This window comes from Phoca vitulina, unplaced genomic scaffold (assembly GCF_004348235.1).
Source record: "Phoca vitulina isolate PV1807 unplaced genomic scaffold, GSC_HSeal_1.0 scaffold18, whole genome shotgun sequence".
NCBI classification, from domain to species: Eukaryota; Metazoa; Chordata; class Mammalia; order Carnivora; family Phocidae; genus Phoca; species Phoca vitulina.
This window is the reverse complement of record NW_022589721.1, coordinates 27674131-27693457: the sequence shown is the minus strand read 5'-3', so window position 1 is coordinate 27693457 and position 19327 is coordinate 27674131. Positions and strand designations below refer to the sequence as shown.

At 43.8% G+C, this 19327-nt stretch overlaps 1 protein-coding gene across 3 annotated transcripts in view; it reads left to right on the top strand.

Moving 5' to 3' along the window:
• Positions 1-19327, top strand: part of ZFAT (zinc finger and AT-hook domain containing) — a 216930-nt gene that overhangs the window by 104564 nt on the left and 93039 nt on the right. The window lies entirely within an intron of this gene.

Below are 19327 nucleotides of genomic sequence, written 5' to 3'. Positions count from 1 at the left end.
TAAAGCAAGGATTTGTTAAACTACGTTATAAAGAGTTATTAATAACAGAGGTACTAGTAATAAGAGCTCAGTTCGATAGTGCCTGGGAAGCAGTAGGCAGTGTTGGGTTCACGGGGAGAACGCGCGAAACAGTGATGACCGCTGCCGTCCTCTTGTGGGGTTGGTTGTCAACTCCTTGCGAGAGACTGTGAAGCATTTTTATTTAAAAAAAAAAAAAATGATAATTTAATCCAAGGGGCTGTTAATATTCATAACGGTAAAACGTGTTTAACTCTTTGGTGGAAGATGATGTAACATAATGAATGACTGTTTATTTTTGCAAATTCTCACGTCACTCAAGGGGCTGACAGCCGATGTGATTTGAGCCTTCTGCAGGTTATAAAGGAGGTCCCCCCCCGGCCCCAGGTGTGGTTCTGCTTTAATGGCATTCCTTTTTATACCCCAGACAGCACAGAAGGAGGCTTCGGAAACTTGGTGTGCCTCCACTGTGTGCTTCCACTGTGTTCTGGCGCGGAAATCATTCACGCCGTGGCGCTTTGTCACTCCGGGTGAAGTCGGGGTGTTGTAGGAGCAGTGGGGTGGGTCAGGGCCCGTGCTTCGGGGTTAGATGCCTGCCGATACTGTCTCCAGCACTCATACGGACTGTGGCTGTTGGGGCAAATCACATGTCCTTTCTGAGACTTGGCAGCCTTCTGTATGTAGTATATATGAAAAAGTATATATTCATATTCTACACATACACGTATATCTACATATATATGCACGTATGTATCTACATATATATGTATTATACACACATGTGCACACATTTGTATACACACGTTTGATACATGCTTGCAGACACAGTGTATGTTTGTTTCTGCATATAGCTCTCCCGGGTTCCTGGGAGGATAAGGTGGAATGTTCTGGCAAGAACCTAGCTCAGTGATTGTGTTGTCAACCCTGTGCCCGCTACTGCCTGTCACGGGACCTCTTAGCGCCTGTTTCTCTCTCTTTCTGAGTAGGGCACGAAGGCAGGCTCTTCCTATTTCCTTACAGAATTGCTGTTAGATTGGTCGTGCGTCCAGTACTGTCTCAGGGCGGGGGACACTGGGGTGGCAGAAATCATTATGATAACTTTGCTAGAAACGCATATGAAGTCAAGTGGGAGGGCGGCCAACATGGGGACAGGGTGCTGGGGGCAGCCTTGGGGTGTAGCAGTTAAGACCAGGAACCAGACTGTGGGTTTTAGCTCTGGCTTCCCCGATTGGCATGCATCTGACTTCAAGATGAGTCATGTAATTGCCCTGTGCCTCAGGTTACTGATCCTCGGGAGGGTGAGGTGAGAGAATATACGTAAATGTCTCAGAAGGAAGCCTGAAATCGAGTAAGCACCATGTGTCACTATTAGAATTGCTAGTATTTATTCTACTTATCATTTGGGGACTTGTTGCTCTGCATCGAGAGACTTTGAAACAGAGGCTGAAGGCTGACACAGAAGAGGAAGTTGTAGGAGCCCTTCAGTGTGTGGGACTGTTTTTCTCTTGTCTGTCGGCGTGTGTCAGAGGGACTCAGGTCCAGCCCAGGCATTTTCTTGCCTCTGGATGCTGGTGCTCAGCCTCCTGGCCACATCCCTGGTCCTCATGGTCAGCAGGGCCCGTCGGGGACACGTCCTAAGATCTTAAGCCCCGATTTCATATGGTTTCATTTATCTTGATAAACCAGCATTTATTTATTTATTTAATTTATTTTATTTCTTTAAAGGTTTTATTTATTTATTTGACAGAGAGAGACACAGCGAGAGAGGGAACACAAGCAGTGGGAGAGGGAGAAGCAGGCTTCCCGCCGAGCAGGGAGCCCGATGCGGGCGGGGCTCGATCCCAGGACCCTGAGATCATGACTTGAGCCGAAGGCAGACGCATAATGACTGAGCCACCCAGGCGCCCCTTGATGAACCGGCATTTCAAGAAGCTTCTCTTTTCAACTTTCTGTGGTTGTGAATCTTCCTTCAGAGAGGCTGTGTCTGCAGTGTTGACACTTGAGAAGGCGTGTAGGGGAAAGGGGGGTGACGGTGTCGGTTCTCATCCTGTGGTCCGGGCCCCCCTTTCATAATTCTCGTGCCCCCTCCAGGAGGTGGGAGTGTTTCCTCCGCAGGGCAGATCAGGAGCCTTCTGCACAGTCATTTGGTAGCTCGCCCCCGGTCACGCTTTGGTCAGGGCAGATGGTCGTGAATGTCAGCCATGCCCCTCTGGCAGGTCTCTTGGACACTTGCACACCGTTGGAAGGAACGTGCTGGAGGTCGACTTTGTCCCATGAGAGCAGGGGCTGCGTGGATACTTTCTGTGCTGTATCTCGTGCTATGATAACGGAACGTCCCTGAGAGTTCCACGAGAGAAGAGCGGGAATAAGGGAGCATGACTCTGCTGATTTTGTAAACACAGGGCGTTATCCTGATTCTCATCAACACTCACGTTTTCTTAGAAGTTGTTAAAGTGTGATTCCCCTCCCTGATGTTTGCAGTTCTTCCATTTGAGGCACTTTTAAAGGTGAATGTGCTCCTGGTGCCCTGAAGCTCACTGACGCAAGCTAGAGGCGCCATCCTCTGCGAGCCAGGCATTGGGATTTCAGACATGAGTATGACCCCCGTCTGCCTTCAAGATGCTCTGTTTCGGGGAGTGGGGGATGCTAAATAAGAGGACAGCATAGCAATAAGGCACGCTAAGTGAGGCCAACACAAAGTGCCCTTCCCCTCCCACACTGCCCCGGAGAGGTCAAGGTAAAGGTAAAGGAGGGCTGCCTGAAGGAGGGGTTCTGAGCTTGATGAGTAGGATTTGGCCAAGGGAGTGGCAAGGGGGGAGCTCCCAGCAGAGTAGGCAGCACACACCGCGGGGAAGCCTTTTGTGTTTATACCAGGATATTGAAAACGTTTCCATGAAGCAAGCAGACTCATTTGCCAACGTAGTTAGATGGCATCATTTATGAAAACAGGTTCTAGTATTTGGAGTTTAGACAACATTTGTCTTTTGAGCCTGTAAATTATTTCTGGAATGAAGCTGAAGTTACCAGGGAAATGTTGACCTGGTGGGGAGATCTTCTGCTAGCTAGCATTGCTTACTTTCCCCTTCCCCAAGCCCTAGGCAGCTGCTAATCTGCTTTCTAGTTCCATGGATTGGCCTGGCTGGAGATTTTGTATAAAGGGGATCATGCAATTTATAAATAATGGCAGAGTGAGTATATACCCTGCTTTCTTAGGGTTGTGGTGAGGGTAACACGAATGAGCTTCATGATGTAAAGGTGCTGAACAGAGGACTCTGGTCAGGGAAGGGTCTACCTGGCTTGGGAGAGTGGTGCTGTTGTGACCTCACATCAGCCTGGGGCTTGGTTGTGCCCCGGAGAGATGGGCCAGGTGTGTTAAAAGTCTGGCTGTACTTTGGCATTTGATCCAACTGATTCCCATGCAGTGCAAAATTAAGGAAATTTTATTTATTTATTTATTTTTAAAGATTTTATTTATTTATTTGACAGAGAGAGACACAGCGAGAGAGGGAACACAAGCAAGGGGAGTGGGAGAGGGAGAAGCAGGCTCCCCGCAGAGCAGGGAGCCCGATGCGGGACTCGATTCCAGGACCCTGGGATCATGACCTGAGCCGAAGGCAGTCGCTTAACCAACTGAGCCACCCAGGCGCCCAAAATTAAGGAAATTTTAAATTGAACCCCTGCGCCACCCCAAATGGGTCTCCATCCAGGTCCATTCTAGTTGCAATAGGACCCTGGGATAATTTGGCTGAGTTTCCTATTTCTGTGACTCTTAACCATGCCTTTGCTAATGATGCACTCAGTGATCAGAAGGCGTGAGTACATTTAGTATGGTCTCTCCCACCACATCCTCTCTTTCCTGAAGAACTAGGTGGTGTGACGTACAGTTAGGGCTATATTAGCATCAGGGGAATGTGGAGAGCCAGCCAAGGGTGGTAGTTAATGATGTTGCCGAGCAAGCCCCCTTTTTACAGCACTGTGCAGAGTTTGTGCAGGGGAGACTCAAAGAATGTCTGTAATGCCAGGGGCTTTGGGCTCTGGTGGGCTGTAGCTCAGACCCCATGTCCACCTCCGTGATCTTGGGCATTTGCTGAGCCGCCGCTTTCTCATTTGTAACATGAAAACTAGGTACCATCTCTGGCCTGTCAAGGTCATGGCATGTACATTAGAAAATGTGTGGAACACCCAGATCAGTTTTTGCGGTCCACAGGTGCTGGGCCATGAAACAGTTTAGTTGTGGAACAGTTTAGTGGGTCACAACTAGTAAGTATCTCTTAAAAAATGAAATGCCATAGAATAAAATAGAAATTACTAGCATTAGGCATCTCTACCTGAGGTTAAGTGTTGTTTTCTGAGACCTTTGTTTCCATGTTTCAAGATTTACTTGTTTTAGAGAGAGAGAGAGAGCATGGGCGCGGGCTTGGTGGGGGGAGAGGCAGAAGCAGAGGGGGGAGAGAGAGAATCTCAAGCAAACTCCACACTCTGCACAGAGCCCAATACGGGGCTCGATCTCATGACCCTGAGATCATGACCCGAGCCGAAACCAAGAGTCAGATGCTTAACTGACTGAGCCACCCAGGTGCCCCCGTTTTCCATGTTTCAATATGTTTATGTATCAGTGTGTGTGCTTGTGTGTTCCAGATGGCAGTGTTAAATGGGTGACCTCCTGTGGGTCCCTCTAAATAAGTTTATGTTACTGACCCAGCTGATGTAATTCATGACTTCCTGAATCAGAATCGCATGGGGGTGAGAGGTGGCTGGGCTCATGCCTCCACTAATTTGAGGGGGACCTGGGAATCTGCCCCTTAGGTCCCTCCTGATAGATACATTTGAAATGGTAGGAAATGGAGCATATGGTGGATGCTCACGGTATGTCAGTCTTTTCACTTCATCTCCAGCTTGCGCTCCTTCTAAGAAGACCATCTGATCTGAGGGCACGTGTAGCAGTCACACACCCGCCCTGGGGACAGGGCACGTTTTGGTGTCACCTGCTAACTCGACCACCTGTAGGGTGTGGCTTCACTTCCTCACTTCTCTGATGACCTGGTCTGTGAAGCGCCTCCGGGTTGTTGTGGGAATTTAGTGAGATGGTGTTTGTGAGGGATTCAGCACAGGTCCAGGTGCACAGGGGAGTGGCCGGTCTGCGCCAGCTCGTCCTTCTTCTTAGTAGGGGGGGGGGTTGGTAGTAGCGGGGTGCGGAGGAGCATCCGTCTGTCCAGGGCGGGATGGTCTCTCAACACACGTTTTAGATTAGCTCTTGGTCCCTGCCTTTGAAAAATGTGTGCTCTGTTTTTGGCCACAAGGGTACACACATTTAAAACATCTTACTCATACTTGCTGGAAGTAAAGTAACATGTTGCCAGCCAAGCACAGAGAAAGTAGAGGGAGCTACCTCCAATATCTTTCTGGAAATCAACGGATTCATCTTTTTTATTTTTTTTTTTTTGTTCCGTGGTCACAGACCAGTTTGTTTCTGTGTGGCCCCGTCTGGGCGCGTATCCACAGTGCTAGAGACCTCGGGCTCCCAGAGCTTCCTGCGTCTAAAATGCAGCTTTCTGTGAGCAAGGCGGGGGTCTAGGATTGAAGGGGCTCGCTTGGCAAAACAACTGCTTTCAATGGACGGCGGGGTCCTTGAGTCGAAATCCCAAATGGAACATGTTTGGGTTTTTTTGTTTTTTCTTTCTTTCTTTTTTCTTTTTTTTTTGTGGTGGGGCGGGGAGGAGGCAGGCTTTTTTTCTAGTTCAAATCAGTCACAGTTTCAGTGTCACCTTTTCTGCCTCTGTGTGGTGGCAGCTCTCACTAGCTCATGGGCCCCTGGACGCAGGGCCAGTGTCTCATACCTCTGTCCTCAGTGCAATGCCTGGCACATAACAGGGGCATCTGGAAGGTCTGAGGAATGAGTGAGTGAGTCCACGGAGGGCAGCGGACACCATCACCATGCTTTTATTCATGAGAGATTGTTCAGAGTTGAATCTACCACCCTATTTTTTAAACTTGACTCACATATTTTATAGGAGTAGTACTTACCTGGTAGTTAATACACTTGGTGGCCGGGGGGCAGGCTTGATATTCTCCACTCACTGCTAGTTTCAGACTTGAGAACTGCCCAGTTGCTTTGGGGGCCAAGGCACCTGCCCTAGAAGCTATAGACCAAGGCGGAGTCCACCCAGGGGTAAAGCGGGGGGCCTGAGCCTGAGCCCTGGGGCAATGCCCGCACCCCACACCCCAGACTCCTGCTGATGCCTTTCTTTTTTCAAAGGGTCCTTTGTTGCTTTGAAGGCCATTTCCACTGGCTCAAACAAACTCCGAGGGCTGGGCTCCTTGACTGTCATTACTGCGCGGGCCTCTTACTCTCCGTCTTTGCCAGGAACACTTTTTTTTTTTTTTTTTTTTAAAGATTTTTATTTATTTGACAGAGAGAGCACAAGCAGACGGAGAGAGAGGGAGAAGCAGGTTCCCTGCTGAGCAAGGAGCCCGATGTGGGACTCGATCCCAGGACCCTGGGATCATGACCTGGGCTGAAGGCAGCCGCTTAACCGACTGAGCCACCCAGACGTCCCCAGGAACACTTTTAACAGCCACTCGTTTTAAGTTTGCTGTGTCAGTTTGGGTTTTCATCTCTGGTACAGAACTGAGGCTTGGAAAAAAAAAAAAAATAAATGAGTCCTAAGAGTGCCCCCTCCTCCTGCCGCCTGTGTCCTGCTGCCTGTGTCCTTCTGACAGTCTTCAAAGGCATCAAGAAATGAGGGGACCAGATAAGCTCTAAGATAAATTGCTTTCAGACTATCAGAGATTAAAAGAAAAAAAAAAAAAACAAATAGCAAGGACTTAGGGGAGAGGACTGTAAACTCTTTCAAAGCCCTGCTGAATGCATCCATCATCTCTGCTGCTGAGGGCACTGGGGGCAGGCGGGGGTGGTGACATCCTCCACCAGGATGCCCGCCAGGTCCAGGGCATCTTTCAGACATGGCCTGTGAGCACGAGTTCCTGTGTGCAGACTCAGGGAGTGATGGGGTGACCTGGAAGGGTCAAGGGCAGAGGAGGACAGTGACGGGAGCACCTTGAGAAGGCCTGAGCCCACAGCGTAGCCTGGGTGGAAGTCTGTGGCATTGGCTAGGCACGAAGCTCAGGACAGTGTCACGAGAGCTGCCTGGACACCTGAGCTTGGCAGGCATCGCTTGGAACCCAGATGTTTGGTGGGACATGCAGCCAGACTGATGGTCCAGAGGGACTTTTGTTAGGTGTTGTTTTTGTTTTTGAATACTAAGTACCGTTCTCTGAAGTGTGCTCCAGGGAACACCCTCTCTGGAGCTGTCCTGCAACAGCAGCAGCTAATCCACAAAGGGCTTTGGAGGGCGCTCACTCAGATCCCCCGCTTGGAGATTCCACAAGAAGGACTTTTAGCTGAGGCCGAGCTGCATTAGCAAGGCCGCAGCCACATCAGCGACCTCTGTAAAATTTATTGAGCGCCAGGCTCCATTCTAAGCACTTTATGTGTGCTATCTCTTAATAAATTTTATTTTTTAGAACAGTTTTAGGTTCGCTGAAGATTGACCAGAAAGTCCAGAGATTTCGTTGTCCCCAAACAGGCACAGCCTACCCCACTGTTGACATCCCACACCACAGTGGTACCTTTGTTACAGTCCATGAACGGACACTAACACACGAGTAACACCCAGAGTCCAGAGTTTACATTCAGGGTCACTCTTGGTGGTGTACGTTCTGTGGGTGTGGACAAATGTATAATGACATGCATTCATCGTTACCACATCGTGCAGACGAGTTTCACCGCCCTAAAATCCTCCTCGCTCCACCTGTTCATCCCTTTCTTTCCCCCACATTCTGGCCACTGTGGATCCTTTGCTGTCTGCATGGTTCTGATTTTTCCAGAATGTCGTAGAGTTGGAATCATAGAGTCTGGAGCCTTTTCACATTGGCTTCTTTCACTTAGTAAACAGGTCCTTGATTTGTTTCTAATCTTAGTGGGAAAACTTCTAGTTTCTATCATTAAGTATAATGTTAGCTGTAAGTGTTTTATAGATAATCTTTATCAAGTTGAGGAAGTTCTCACCTCTTCCTAGTTTACTGAGATTGTGTATCATGAATGGATGTTGGATTTTATCAAATTCTTATGTTTCTATTGATGTGAGCATGTGATTTTTATTTCTTATCCTACTGGTGTGATGGATTTATTATTTGATTTTAGAATGTTGAATCAGCCTTGGCTACCAGGGATAAATCCCATTTGGTTGTGGTGTATGGTTCTTTTTACACATTGTTGGGTTCGATGTGCTAATGTTTTGCTGAGGATTTTTGCATCTCTGTTCATGAGAGATATTGGCCTGTAATTTACTTTTCTTGTAATGTCCTTGTCTGCTTTTGGTATTAGGGTGATGCTGGCCTTTGTAGAATGAGTTAGGAAGTTTAATTCTGCTTCTGTTTTCTAAAAGAGATTGTAGAGAATTGGTATAATTACATGTTTGGTAGAATTCACTGGTGGACACATCTGGGCTTGGTACTTTTTGTTTTTAGAAGATTATTATTATTATTTTTTTAAAGATTTATTTATTTTGAGAGAGTGCACATGAGTGAGGGGAGAGGCAGAGGGAGAGGGAGAGAGAATCTTAAGCGGACTCCTCACTAAGCGTTGAGCCTGAGGCGGGGCTTGATCTCACGACCCTGAGTTCATGACCTGAGCCAAAACCAAGAGTCAGATGCTCAACCAACTGAGCCACCCAGGCACCCCTTGTTTTGGAACAGTATTAATTTTTGATGCCATTTCTTTAGTAGAGATAGGATCATTATGATTATTTCTTTGTGAGTTTTGGCAGATTGTGTCTTTTAAAGAATTTGTCTGTTTCATCTACGTTGTCAAATTTGTGGCCATAAACTTATTCATGGTATTCCTTTACTATCTTTTTAAGGTTCAGGGGATCTGTGGTATGTCCCCCTTTTCAGTAGTAAGTCCCCCTTTTCATTTCTTAAATTAGTAACTTGTGGCCTCTCTTTTGCCTATTAGCCTGGTTAGAGGCTTAATGATTTTATTGATCTTTTCAAAGAGTTAGGTTTTGGTTTTGTTGATTTTTCTTTGTTGATTTCCTGTATATATGTATGTATGTATTCTCAAGTTTTTATTTTAATTCTAGTTAGTTAACATATCGTATAATATCGGTTTCAGGAGTAGGATTTATTGATTCATCACTTACATATAACACCCGGTGCTCATCACAACAAGTGCCTTCCTTAATACCCTTCACCCATCTAGCCCATCCCCCCCACACCTCCCTCTAGCAACCTTAGTTTGTTCTCTATAGTTAATTGTCTCCTATGGTTTGTCTCCTTCTCTCTTTTTTAGTCCCCTCCCCTATGTTCATCTGTTTCTTAAATTTCACATATGAGTGAAATCATATGGTATTTGTGATTTCCGATTTTTAATTTATTTGGTTTCTGCTCTAATTTCAATTTTTTTTTTCCACTTAATCTGGATTTTATTTACTCATCTTTTTCTGCCTTCCTAAGGTGGAAGCTTAGATGGTTGATTTTAGGTCTTTCTTCTTTTCTAATATTATACATTCAATGTTATATAAATTTTCCTCTAAATACAGCTTTCGTTTCTTTTCATAGATTTTTATAACTTGTGTTTTCATTTTTATTTAGTTAAAATTAAAAAAAAATTTCTTGAGATTTCTTCAACTTGTGTTTTTAAAAGTATATTGTTTAATTTGTACATATTTTGAGATAGTCCAGCTATCTTTCTGTTATTGATTACTAGTTTATTTTTATTTTTTTGGGGGGGCGTCTGTGAGCAGACTCTGTATGATTTCTATTCTTTTCAATTTGTTGAGGGCTGTTTTATGGCCCAGAATGTGGTCTATTTTGGCGAATGTTCTATGTGACCTTGAGAAGAATGTGTATTCTGCTGTTGTTGAATGAAGTAGTCTATAGATGTCAATTATACCCAGTTGATTGATGGTGTTGTTGAATTCAACTGTGTCCTCACTGATTTTCTGCCTGCTGGATCTGTCCATTTCTGAGAGAGGGGCATTGAAGTCTCCAACTAAAGTAATGGATTCATCTTTTTCTCCTTGCCATTCTACCCGTTTTTACCTCATGCTTTGTGACTCTGTTGTTAGATGCATACGTGTTAAGGATTATTATGTCTTCTTGGAGAATGACCCCTTCAACATTATGTTGTGTCCCTTTTTATAAATGATAATTATCCTTGGAGTCTGTTCTGTCTGAAATTAATAAAGCTACTTCCCCTTTCTTTTGATTAGTGTTAGCATGGTATAATTTCCTTTTAATCTGCATGTGTCTTTAAATTTACAGGGGTTTTCTTACAGCCAACATATAGTTGAATCTTGTTTCTTGATCCAGCTTGGCAGTCTCTGTCTTTTAATTGGTACATTTAGATCACTGGTAGTCAAAGTGATTATTGATATAGTTGAATTAATATTGATCATATTTGTTAGTATTTTCTATTTGTTGCCCTTGTTCTATGTTCCTTTGTGTTCCAGTCTTTTTCTTTTCTGCCGTTTGTAGTTTTATTTATTTTTTAAAGATTTAATTTTTCTGAGACAGAGAGCACGAGCAGGGGGAGGGTCAGAAGGACAAGCAGACTCTTCACTGGGCAGGGAGCCCAACAAGGGGCTTGATCCCAGGACCCTGAGACCTTGACCTGAGCCAAAGACAGACACGTAACTGACTGAGCCACCCAGGCACCCCTCATTTGTAGCTGTAATTCAGCACTTTATATGGTTTCATCTTCTCTCCTTTCTTAGTATATTACTTGTACTTTTTTAAAAAATTTTTTCTGGTGGTTACCATAGAACTTGTGGTATACATTTATATATAATCCAAGTTGATTTTCAAATAGCACTGTTCCACTTTATGGATAGTTTAAGTACCTTGTAATAACAAAATAATCCTTATTCCTTCTTTGTACCCCTTGTATCATTGTTGATATTTATTTCACTTTTGTATAAGCATATGTATATAGAGAGCATATATTATTGAATACCTTGTTGCTATTATTATTTTGAGCAAACTTTGTTAGATCAATTAAGATTAAGATAAATAAAAGTTTTTATTTTACCTTCACTTCTTCCTTTTCCAGTGCTCTAACTTTCTTTATGCAGATCAAGTTTCTGACTTTATCTTGTTTTGATATTTCTTGTAAGACAGGTCTTAGTGGTAAAAAATTCCTTCAATTTTTGTTTGTCCGAGAAAGTCTTTATTTCTCCTTTATTTTTGAAGGATACTTTTGCAGGGCACAGAATTCTGGGTTGGTGTTCTTTTCTTTCAGGCCTGTAAATATTTCACTCTGTTCTCTTCTTGCTTGCATGGTTTCTGAGAAGTTGGGTATAATTCTTATCTTTGCTCCTCTAGAGATAAGGTGTCCTCCCCGCCAACCCTGCCTTCATTCAATAGTTTTTCATTAACTTTGGTTTACTGTAGTTTGAACATGATAGGTGTAGTTTATTTGGTATTATTCCTATTTGGTGTTCTCTGAGCTTTTTGGATCTGTTTTGGCATTTGACATCCTATTAGGGAAATTCGCAGTCATTATCGTTTCAAATATTTCTTCAGTTCCTTTATCTCTTTCTTCTTCTTCTCATATTCTCACTACATGCATATTACTTCTGTAGTTCCACAATCCTTGGATGCTCTCTTCTGTTTCCATCAGTCTTCTTTCCTGCCTGCTTTTCAGTTTTAGAGGCTTCTTTGGAGATATCCCTAAGCTCAGAAATTCTTTCCTCAGCTGTGGCCAGTCTCTTACTACTCCCATCTCAGAGGCATTCTTCACTTGTGTTGCAGTGGTTTTGATCTCTAGCATTTCTTTGTTGGTTCTTTCTGAGAATTTTCATGTCTCTGCTTTCATTGTGGGCAATGTCTCTTGCCTGCTATCTGCTTCATCCAGCAGAGCCCTGAACATGTGCATCAGAGTTGTTTTAAATGTTCAGTCTGATAATCCCAGGATCCTTGCCAAATCTGAGTCTGGTTCTGATGCTTGCTCTGTCTCTTCAAACTGTGTGTTTTGCCTTTTAGTGTGTCTTGTAATTTTTTTCTTCCTTTACAGCTGGACAGGATGTACTGGGTACAAGGAACTGTAATAGGCTTTTATTAATGTATTGGTAAGGTTTGGGGGAGGGGGATCCTTTTATAATCCTGTGATTAGGTCTCAGTCTCTCGGTGAGCCTCTGCCCCTGGACATGAACTTCTCCAGTGTTTCTCGGTTTTTTTTCCAGCCCCTTTAGGTGGGGAAGGCTGGCTAAAGTGGTCTGGGTTTGGGTACGTTCTTTCTCACACATGGAAGGATGTAGTAGGAGGCTGGAGGTGGGCATTTCCCTTCCCCCAGGTAGCTTTGTCTCCGATAATACCCCAGCAGGTTAGGCTGTGGTTAATTGGTTTCCCCTGGAGACTGGCCTTGTTTTTATTTTATTTTTATCTATTTATTTATTTAAAATTTTATTATGTTATGTTAGTCACCATACAATACGTCATTAGTTTTTGATGTGGTGATCCACGATCCATTGTTTTCATGTAACACCCAGTGCTCCATGCAGTATGTGCCCTCCTTAATACCCATCACCGGGCTAACCAATCCCCCCTCCCCCCTCCCCTCTAAAACCCTGTTTGTTTCTCAGAGTCCGTAGGCTCTCATGGTTCATCTCTCCCTCCGATTTCCCCCCGCTTCATTTTTCCCTTCCTTCTCCTAATGTCCTCCATGCTATTCCTTATGTTCCACAAATAAGTGAAACCATATGATAATTGACTTTCTCTGCTTGACTTATTTCACTTAGCATAATCTCCTCCAGTCCCAACCATGTTGATGTAAAAGTTGGTTATTCATCCTTTCTGATGGCTGAGTAATATTCCATTGTATATATGGACCACATCTTCTTTATCCATTCATCTGTTGAAGGGCATCTCGGCTCTTTCCACAGTTTGGCAATTGCGGACATTGCTGCTATGAACATTGGGGTGCATATGGCCCTTCTTTTCACTACTTCTGTGTCTTTGGGATAAATACCCAGGAGTGCAATTGCTGGGTCATAAGGTAGCTCTATTTTTAAATTTTTGAGGAACCTCCACACTGTTTTCCAAAGTGGCTGTACCAACTTGCATTCCCACCAACAGTGTAGGAGGGTTCCCCTTTCTCCACAACCTCTCCGACATTTGTTGTTTCTTTCCCTGTCCATTTTTGCCATTCTAACTGGTGTAAGGTGGTATCTCAGTGTCGTTTTGATTTGAATTTCCCTGATGACTAATGATGATGAACATTTTTTCATGTGTCTGTTAGCCATTTATGTGTCTTCTTCAGAGAAGGGTCTTTTCATATCTTCTGCCCATTTTTTGACTTGATTATTTGTTTTTTGGGTGTTGAGTTTGAGAAGTTCTTTATAGATCTTGGATACCAGCCCTTTATCTGTAGTGTCATTTGCAAATATCTTCTCCCATCCTGTGGGTTGCCTCTTTGTTTTATTGACTGTTTCCTTTGCTGTGCAGAAGCTTTTTATCTTGATGAAGTCCCAAAAGTTCATTTTTGCTTTTGTTTCACTAGCTTTTGGAGATGTATCTTGAAAGAAGTTGCTGTGGCCGATGTCAAAGAGGTTACTGCCTATGTTCTTCTCTAGGATTTTGATGGATTCCTGTCTCACATTGAGGTCTTTCATCCAGTTTGAGTTTATCTTTGTGTATGGTGTTAGAGAATGGTCGAGTTTCATTCTTCTGCATGTGGCTGTCCAATTTTCCCAGCACCATTTATTGAAGAGACTGTCTTTTTTCCATTGCATGTTTTTTCCTGCTTTATCGCAGATTATTTGACCATAGAGTTGAGGGTCCATATCTGGGTTCTTTATTCTTGTTCCATTGGTCTATATGTCTCTTTTTGTGCCAGTCCCATGCTGTCTTGGTGATCACAGCTTTGTAATATAGCTTGAAATCGGGCAACGTGATGCCCCCAGCTTTGTTTTTCTTTTTCAACATTTCCTTGGCGATTCGGGGTCTTTTCTGATTCCATACAAATTTTAGGATTGTTTGTTCTAGCACGCTGAAAAATGTCATTGGAATTTTGATCAGGATGGCATTGAAGGTATAGATTGCTCTGGGTAGCATAGACATTTTAACAATGTTTATTCTTCCGATCCATGAGCATGGAATATTTTTCCATCTTTTTGTGTCTTCTTCAATTTCTTTCATGAGTGTTCTGTAGTTCCTGGAGTATAGATCCTTTACCTCTTTGGTTAGGTTTATTCTGAGGTATCTTACGGTTTTTGGTGCTATTGTAAATGGAATCGTTTCTCTAATTTCTCTTTCTACAGTTGCGTTGTTTGTGTATAAGAAAGCAACTGATTGCTGTGCATTGATTTTGTACTCTGCCACATTATTGAATTGCTGTATGAGTTCTAGTAATTTGGGGTGGAGTCTTTGGGTTTTCCACATAAAGTATCATGTCATCTGCAAAAAGAGAGTTTGACTACTTCTTTGCCAATTTGAATGCCTTTTATTTCTTTTTGTTGTCTGATTGCTGTTGCTAGGACTTCTAGTACTATGTTGAACAATAGTGGCGAAAGTGGGCATCTTGATGTGTTCCTGATCTTAAGGGAAATGCTCTCAGCTTTTCCCCTTTGAGGATGATATTCGCTATGGGTTTTTCATAGATGGATTTTATGAACTTGAGGAATGTTCCCTCTATCCCTATACTCTGAAGGGTTTTAATCAGGAAAGGATGCTGTATTTTGTCAAATGCTTTTTCTGCATCAACTGAGAGGACCATATGGTTCTTCTCTCTCCTCTTATTAATGTGTTCTATCACACTGATTGATTTACGAATGTTGAACCACCCTTGCATCCTGGGGATAAATCCCACTTGGTCGTGGTGGATGAACCTTTTAATTTATTGTTGGATCTTTTAGCAAGGATTTTGTTGAGGATTTTGGAATCCATATTCATCAGGCATATTGGTCTGAAATTCTCCTTTTTGATGGGGTCTTTGCCTGGTTTGGGGATGAAGGTAATGCTGGCCTCAGAGAATGAGTTTGGAAGTTTTCCTTCTGTTTCTGTGTTTTTGAAACAGCTTCAGCAGAATAGGTATTATTTCTTCTTTGAATATTTGGTGGAATTCCCCAGGGAATCCATCAGGCCCTGGACTCTTGTTTTTTGGGAGGTTTTTGATCACTGCTTCAATCTCCTTACTGGTTATTGGCCTGTTCAGGTTGTCAGTTTTTTCCTGTTTCAGTCTTGGCAGCTTATAGGTTTCCAGGAAGGCATCCATTTCATCCAGATTGCTCAGTTTATTCGCATATAGTTGTTGATAATAATTTCTAATAATTGTTTCTATTTCCTTGGTGTTAGTCGTGATCTCTCCCCTTTCTTTCATAATTTAATTAATTTGGGTCCTTTCTCTTTTCTTTTGGATAAGTCTGGCCAGTGGTTCATCGATCTTATTAATTCTTTCAAAGAACCAACTTCTAGTTTCGTTGGTCTGATCTCCTGTGTTTCTTGTTTCTACTTCATTGATTTCTGCTCTAATTTTAATTATTTCTCTTCTAATGCGTAGCTTAGGCATCGTTTGTTTCTTTTTCTCTAGTTCTTTAAGGTGTAGAGTTAGTTGGTGAATTCGGGATTTTTCTATTTTCTGTTTTTTTGAGTGAGGCTTGGATGGCTATGTATTTCCCCTTTAGGACCGCCTTTGCAGTATCCCATAGGTTTTGGACCGATGTGTTTTCATTCTTACTGATTTCTATGAATTGTTTAAGTTCTTTGATTTCCTGGTTGACCCAAACATTCTTGAGCAGAGTGGTCTTTAGCTTCCAAGTGTTTGAATTTCTGCCATATTTTTTCTTGTGATTGAGTTCCAGTTTTAAAGCATTGTGGTCTGAGAAATAATCTCAGTCTTTTGGTATCAGTTGAGACCTGATTTGTGACCCAGTATGTGGTCTATTCTGGAGAAAATTCCATGTGCGCTCGAGAAGAATGAGTTTTCTGTTGTTTTAGGGTGGAATGTTCTGTATATAACTACGAGGTCCATCTGGTCCAGTGTGTCATTCAAAGCTCTTGTTTCTTTGTTGATTTTCTGCTTAGATGATCTGTCCATTGCTGAGAGTGGAGTATTGAGGTCTCCTACAATTAACATATTGTTATCAATATGACTCTTTATTTTGGTTAACAGTTGGCTTATGTAGATGGCTGCTTCCATGTTGGGGGCATAGATATTTACAATTGTTAGATCTTCTTGTTGGATAGACCCTTTAAGAATGATATAGTGTCCTTCTGTGTCTCTAACTACAGACTTTAGTTTAAATCTAATTTGTCTGATATAAGAATTGCTACCCCAGCTTTCTTTTGAGGTCCGCTGGCATGGAAGATGGATCTCCATCCCTTCACTTTCAGTCTGGATGTGTCTTTAGGTTCAAAATGAGTCTCTTGTAGGCAGCATATGGATGGTTCCTGTCTTTTTATCCAATCTGCAACCCTATGCCGTTTTATGGGAGCATTTAGGCCATTCACGTTGAGAGTGATTATTGAAAGATATGAATTAATTGTCATCATGTTGCTTGTGAAGATGTTGTTTTTATAGATTGTCCCTGTAAATTTCTGTTGTATATCACTCTTGGGGTCTTTCTCCTTTTATAGAACCCCCCCTTAATATTTTTTGCAGGGCCAGCTTAGTGGTCACATATTCTTTCAGTTTCTGCCAGTCTTGGAAGCTCTGCATCTCTCCATCCATTCTGAATGACAGCCTTGCTGGATAAAGTATTCTTGGCTACATGTTCTTCTCATTTAGTACCCTGAATATGTCTTGCCAGGCCTTTCTGGCTTGCCAGGTCTGTGTGGATAGGTTTGACGTTATTCTGATGTTCCTCCCTCTGTACGTAAGGAATCTCTTCCCCCTAACTGCCCTTAAGATGGTTTCCTTGGTTCTAAGATTTGCAAGTTTTACTATTACATGCCGGGGTGTTGGCCTGTTTTCCTTGATCTTAGGAGGGGTCCTCTCTGCCTCTAGGACTCGAATGTTTGTTTCATTCCCCAGATTAGGGAAGTTCTCAGCTACGATTTGCTCAAATACATCTTCTAGTCCTCTCTCTCTCTCCACTCCCTCCAGGATTCCAATTATTCTGACATTGGAATGCCTCATGGTGTCACTTATTTCTCTGATTCTGTTTTCATGGATTCTGAGTTGTTTTTGCCTGGCCTCCTCTTTTCCCTTTTTATCTATTATATTGTCTTCCAGGTTGCTTATTCGTTCTTCTGCCTCACTTACCCTAGCTGTTAGATTATCTAGATTGGATTGGATCTCATTGATAGCGTTTTTAAGTTCTGCCAATTCAGCTTTCATTTCTGCCCTTAGAGACTCTATGTTGCCATTAATTGATTTCTCCATTCTAGCTATTGTCTTCACAATTGCTAGCCTGAATTCCATCTCCGACATGTTGGTTATATCTGCATCCATTTGTAAATCTGCGGCATAAGTCATAATCTCTGAGTCTTTCCTATTTTGGGGGTTCCTCCTGCTAGTCAGTCTGTTGAGGGGTGGTTGAGGGAATTTATAGAGTCCAAATTATTGACCACAACCCAAGCAAGATGCTCTTGTTTTCTAGGGACCTTAGGGTTGCTGACCTCTTGTTCTCCCAGCCTGTCTTCCGGGGGTGGGGCCTGTTGTGCTGTTACTCAGGTAACCCTGTTTGGGCAGAGTTGCCCTTGCCCCCCTGGCACGGGGGATTGGCTCAGTGGGAATCAGTTTTTTGGGGCTTTTGTTCCCTGGGGGCTTTCCCTGGAGGCTTTCCGCGTCTCTTCCACGAGTCAGAGCAGAAGAGACCATTTCCAACCCTCTGCCTCAGAGCAGAGAGATCGCAGTCTGTTCTTCAGTGAGCTCTCCAGGCCACACTGTCTCCGTTTCTGTCTGTGCTGCCATAAACTGCAGCGTCCTGGGTTGTGCACCCCTCCGCAGTGCTCCCAGTCCTGCCTCCAGGTCAGGGCACATCTCTGCCCTTTGTGCTTCTAAAATGGCCAGCCGCTCCCAGTTCGCACGTGCGACCCCGCCACTCCGGGTTTCCACCCCGGGGGCTGCCCTAAAGTCTTCCCTGCCGCTACTGGTCTGCGAGTCTGTGCCCCGTCCCCAGTGCACGAGGCTGTCGCTCACCGGCGGTGTAGGATCCCCACGGCCAGGCTCCCTCCTGCTGCTGTTTATCCATCTGCCCAGGGAATCATGGCTCCCTGCTTTGTACCTCGAAACCAACCGCTCGTGATATTCTGTTTGTGGAGATCCGGATCTTCTTACATCTCAGGCTGATTTCGTGGGTGCTCAGAGTGGTCTGGTAGATATCCAGCTCAATTCCGGGGACCAGTTGAAATACGGTCCCCTACTCCTCTGCCATCTTTATTCCTACCTGGAGGCCTCCGTTAAGAGGAATAGAATACTGTGGTGTATTTTAAAATGGTTCCTTTCCCCTTCTCCTTGCCGGAAGCGGAAGTGTGGGTTTTTCTCTGATACTCATGTCGGTACAAGGTTGAGCTCCTAGAGGCAAAACTCACAAAAGTTATCCACAGCAAGCTTCTGGCAGCTCGTTAGTTCCAGTCCTAGTTTCCCTGCTCTGGTCCTGGTTCACAGAGAGGTTTCTGCCTGTGAGTTTGTGCTCCAGGAAGTTGTGATTCTCTGCATTCTCTCCAGCTTGGGGGGCAGTGGTTTGCCCTGTGGCCTCATGTCTCTTATGGATTAAGAAGAGTTATTTTTTCAGTTTGTCCAACATTTCATTTGTTGTTAGGATGGACTTCCAAGCTTCTTATGTGCTGGACTGGAAATTGGAAGTCCACTTTATGTGTTTTTAATTTCCTTTTTCCTTCTAGCAAGGAGGCCGTTTTTATTGCCATTTTACATATGAAGAAACTAGGGCATTGACAGGTGAAGTTACTTGTCCAAAGTTCCCCCCTAATAAGTGGTGAAACCAGGATTTGAACATAAGGACTCGAAGCCCTGAGTCCATACTCCTAGTCACTGTTTTATAGGAGCAGGAACTCTGGAGTACAGAGGTCTGGTTTGGACACCCACCTCTACTCTCTGGGTGTGGTGTGAACCTTGGACAGCTTCTCAAACGCCGCATAGGGTGTGGTACGTAGAGCGCAGCACGCTGCATGAGTAAGTTCTTAAATGGTCACTGTTGTTGCTATCATTATTTATTGGTGTGAGCGTGTGAGTAGACTGCATTTTGGGGTGACTTACTCATTGACCATGACATGGGGAGCACTCGGTGCAATACTGAGCTCCTCGTAGATGCTCAGTAAATGGTGGGAATTTGTGCGCCTGTATATC